A 5,348-nucleotide genomic window follows, 5' to 3' on the forward strand; every position below is an offset into this window, starting at 1 on the left:
ATTTGAGTCCGATTGCCGGCAGTGCCCGCCCCGCCGATTATACATGTCAAATCGGCCAAAATGAAGGCCGACGGCCCCTCGGACGGACGACGGCACGGAGCACTGACCTCGCCAGACTGTCCGATGGCCGATTGTCGGCTAGGTGTGTAGTAGGCTTTAGGCTTCTTAACACAACTGCACCCAGCCAAGAAATAGTCCATAAAATCCCAACTTGTTGTTTTTACACTTTTTTGTATGTATATGTAAAAAAAAAAAAGCTATAATGTATTCATTAGTGAGCTTTAGAGGTATTGGTAGGCATATTTTTGAACTTTGGACAGAGCCAGGCTAGCTGTTTCCCTTTGCTTCCACTCTTTATGCTAAGCTAAGCTAGCCGTCTCCTGGCAATAACTTCACATTACATTACATTACATTACATGTCATTTAGCTGACGCTTTTATCCAAAGCGACTTACAATTAAGTGCATTCAACTGAGAAGGTCCAAACTCTAGACAACAAGTAGTAAGTGCAAGTACATTAGCTTTAAATAAGCTAAGCTACAAAGAAACAAAAGTGCAGGTTAAAGTTTTTTTTTTTTTTTTTTTTTTTTTTATGAGAATGGACATGAGTAAAAAGACTGACAAATATAACATAACTTAGTCATTGTCTATGACTGATGATAAAGTCAACGATCAACACACTACTAATATCATAACATTCACAAGCCAAGATATGACAAATGGTATTCTGATTACACACTTGGTACACAAAGTACAGTACATCTCATCAACTGTACTTGCTACTTTGGAATGTGTTGACTAGGGATGGAGTGACTAACTAAATGACTAATTGTCACTATGCACACACAACACACACACACACACACACACACACACACACACAAACTCAGCCAGAGAATGAATACAGTGAACTTGATGAGTGAAATGTTTGGACAGTATCCAGTGTGCCTCTGGGCGCGGTTTAATCTACAGAGGTTGTTGCGTTTCGTCATCGCTCACTCGGCAGCAGCTGAAAATGTATAAACTTCACAGAACGTACCCTAGCTGATGTTGTGATTCATCTATCAGTCATTGACCACTACATATGGAAATTGTAAGATTCGCTTCCCGAAAAGTTTCCATAAAAAAACTTTTTTAGGATAAAAGTCAGGGGAATGTTGTGACTCGCAATACTGGATAGGGGGGGTGGGGGTGTTCTGGTTGAAATGTCCCTGACTTGGACATTCAGAAGTTACTGTAAGCTGTGACTGTGACTAAATCATAGTCTCATGTGACACTTTCTTTTCTTGTCTCCTGTCATTGCACGTTTTACACATTTTCTCTCTCTTTCTCTCTCAGGCCGGGGCTCCGACACTCTCTCTGGCACGGTGTCGGCTTTGGTGTGTAAAGCCGCGGAGCTCGAGATGTGTCATCAATCGTCTGTGCTGTGAGCCGGGAGGGTGAGCGAGCAAAACTTCAAACAGGGCTAAGTCTGCAGGTGTGGGATCAGAGGCCCTGTCCACACGGAAGCCCTTTCCCACTCCCCCTCAAATCCTGACCACTTTGCTTTTTTCTCACCCTACGCTGAATCTTGGGTCCTTTTGAAGTCCATCCCAAAATGTAATACTGATCCCACTCTACATTTGCCACTACCGTGACCAGGTTTCTTCATGCTATGGAGGTCAACGCTAAATGTACGTAGTAGGGGGGGGGGTCCCTGCTCCATCTCTCTTTAACTTAAGGGTTCCTTGGCTTTAAAAACTTTGAAGACCCCTGATATAAGAGGTTCTGCGTCATTCAGGCCAAAGCAACAGCCAATCACATAACTGTCCCTGGCCTGTTGATTTGCTGATTGGACGACTGGATTATGATCACAATTTCATACTTATATATTTTGTCTGTGTTTATTCATAGTTATTTACAGAACTAATGTAACTAATGCTTTTTTTTTATTTCTTTAATATTGAACATCTCCAGATGTAAATTCCATTGTACAAGTCTAGAATTTTACTACATAATCGTCTGAAGAAAAGTCTTGAAATTCTTACTTTGAACTTTCTTAGCTTGTGTTATATTGACTACTATGTCCTCCCTAACACACACATACTCACACACACACTCACAAATCTGTCATATCTCTTTCCACCTAACCTTTTATCCCCTTATCGCTCACTACCAGTAACATGTTCCCTAAATTCTAGTTTAATGTCTCTTAGTTTGAAATGGACTCTACAATCACAGTTCAATCTCATTCACCAGTCTGCCCGTACAGGCCATTCAAATGTCGGAACATCCACATAATTCAGAAACTTTATCCCCTAACAGTAACAGGCACTTAGGCTTTAGTCAATACCATCTCAAAGATAACATGTTAATCAAATTAGAGACCCATAAAGATCGGGCCCTTATTTAGTCAAAACCAGGAATGAAGGCCGGGAAAGGAGCGGATTAGTCCAAAATAAGACATGAAATGATGATGTATTTTACATCAGACAGGCGGTGCGTTGACTAAACTTGTGCCTGTGTGTTTGAGTATGTGTCCAATTCTCGCGTCTCTCATAAAGAGAGACACTCCTTTTCTGATCAGATAAAATAGTATGAATTAACACTGTTTGTATCAGCATGCCAGGTATGCAGGCCTATGTGTCAGCATCCTGTAGTGGTGTTGTGAACGTAGCTTGGCGATGGCTCGATGAGGTGTGTCTGTCCCACTCACAGCCACTCAGGGTGAATCAGGGAGGAAATGGTGGCAGGAGAACAACAGCAGCAGGCTGAGTGTGTCGGGCATGGTTCATTTTTCTCCCGAGGCAGAGGGCGGCCCACTGGTGACTTTGATGGATAGGAATGCTGCTCACCCACACACACACACACGCCCACACATGTCCCACACACTCAGTCTCTCGCACACAACTTGCACGCTGTTGCTCGCACATGGAAACACACGGTACACACACGCAAACTTCGGGGACGCACACAATCACACGCAGGCTGCTCTGTCCCACCAGATCTGATATCCAATGTGAAATGTTTACGACCCGCCCACACAGCCTTCCTCCCTTGTCAATAAACTCTTCCCAGAAGTATGTGTGATGCATTATCATGTAGCTGCACATGGGGGTTGCTCTTGCACCCTCCATCACAGGCTTACCCATGTGCATCTTACTGCACCATGCGGCGCACAGTGAGAAACATTTGGCTTTTAGGCTTCCTGATGACAAATCGGTGCATTAACGCCATCCTTTCCCTTAATCACATCATGATTCGTCACATTAGCACAGATAGAATGAGGGGACATACTGTACTGGCTACGGTGGATTAAAACAAATGACATACTGAAAGAAGGTCTCCACCCAAAATACCTAAAATCATTATCTGGAGAACGAGAAGCTGCCAATTTACAAGGAAGTCTCATGATCAATATTACACGTGGCGAGAGTTGCACCTTTGTCGTAACACAAATCGGATTGTCAGCTCAACTGCAAGGTCAAGTTCAGGCAAACAAAGTCAGAGTGTTTTGCATGACCTGAGCTGTGTTGACAGCCAGACCTGCTGACGAGCGCAGCCAAGCCGTCCCACGGCTGAAAGAAGAACTTGACTCTCAAGCCAAGCGGTCAGATTGACAAATGTGTGCCAATGCACATTAGCCCGGCCGTAATGTGCAATTAGAACCCTGCCAGCACAACGGCAAGCGCCAAAACAAGCTACGAAGCGAGCTAATTCAAAAGCTAATTCAAAAGTTTGACTCAAAGGGGTCGTGTTTCAAGTACAGGAGGGCGTTTAACCCACTCCTTTCACTTTGTTCCACTGAGTCAGCATCTCACAGAGGGAAAGAAAGAGATGGAGATAGATAAAGCTGCTGGTGCTGGGCAAAGACAGGGACCTTTGTCTGCCCGTGGAGTCTCTGGGAGATGTTTCTTTTGAACACACTCTGCTTTCTCTATCTCACACGCATTTACACACACACACACACACACACACACACACACACACACACACACACACACACACACACACACACACAAACACAGGGATGATTCAGTTCTCATGCGGTGTGATAATATGCTGGTGGGGCACAGCGTCCCCTGCACAATGGGGAGGAGAGTGTGTCTCTGTAATCAGACAGACAGTCTGTGCAGCCTGGTGCTGAGGCTGGAAGCAAGAACAGTTCTTTGCCTTCTGCATGTTAGCATGTTCTGAGGCAAAGTCAGGTGTTTTTTTTTTCTCTCTTTAACACATTGCACAACATCTCTCTTGTCCTTGGGGTGAACCGTATTGTGAAGATTATCACATAGCTGAGTTGCATGGATGTAATCGCTGCACAAGCATTTTACAATAGCTTGTCCTATAACCTACAGTATGTGGAAAGTGCATTCACTCAAGTACTGTGCTTAAGTATAAATTATTCAGGATACTATACTTTGCACTTCTACTCCACTATGGAGGGAACTTTTGCAGCCTACTTTTAACGCCAAGCTACATTTATTTGACAGCTATTCAGTTGGTAGCCTACTTGATACTTTGTGGATTACAATGACACAATATGATGAACTTCATTAAAATCAATATGATGCATAAACTCTGGGAAGGTGTAGAAAATGGGTTAGAATTAGCTCCTCGACCAGCTGCAACATTTCATTGCTGCTTAGCTACATGTTAGGAGTATCGGTACTGAATAAACAATGATAGGCTACGGGGGAGTTCATAACGTTAATTTACTTTTAAGTAGCCAGCATTTAAATGACAGTAGCCTACTTAGTAAAAAAATTAGAATGTATACTTTGATTTGTAATAAAGTAGGCCTATTTCTTCATGTTGTATGAAAAAAAGGCAGTTGTGTGTGAAAATATAAGTTGCAAGGCTGGCTTTGCACGCAAAATAATAGTGACCTTACTTATCTTATTGACAAAATGTCCATTCAATTCCCCAACAACTTGTGTATTTCCCGAAACACAGAAACAAATCGTGCCAGAAACGTTTTTTGTTTATCGGCGTACGTGCCGTCGTATCCATGGAGCCTTGTTTACCTGCTCTGTTGCCCGGTGACATTTCTCTCTATGTCGTCATAGACCGGCAACACCCCTCGTGTCGCTTAAGCATTTAATTCATGAACTGATTATTAAGGTAGTAGACGACAGACTGGTGGTGTTGTGTTACTTTTTAAGTAATCTTGCACCATTAAAAGCCTTATAGCTGCTGTTCTGGGAGAGATCCGCGGCACTGACACTGTTGGATATTTTTATCTGTTGCGGCTTTTGCGTAGGCACATTCTTTCCCACCGACGGAACACGTCGGACATTAGAGGCGGTTACAGCGAAGCGAGGCCACCTTAAATCACATGCTGACATAACAAGAACTACTCTCCACCCATAT

The sequence above is a fragment of the Perca fluviatilis genome, chromosome 9 (genome assembly GCF_010015445.1).
Source record: "Perca fluviatilis chromosome 9, GENO_Pfluv_1.0, whole genome shotgun sequence".
In the NCBI taxonomy this organism is placed as follows: domain Eukaryota; kingdom Metazoa; phylum Chordata; class Actinopteri; order Perciformes; family Percidae; genus Perca; species Perca fluviatilis.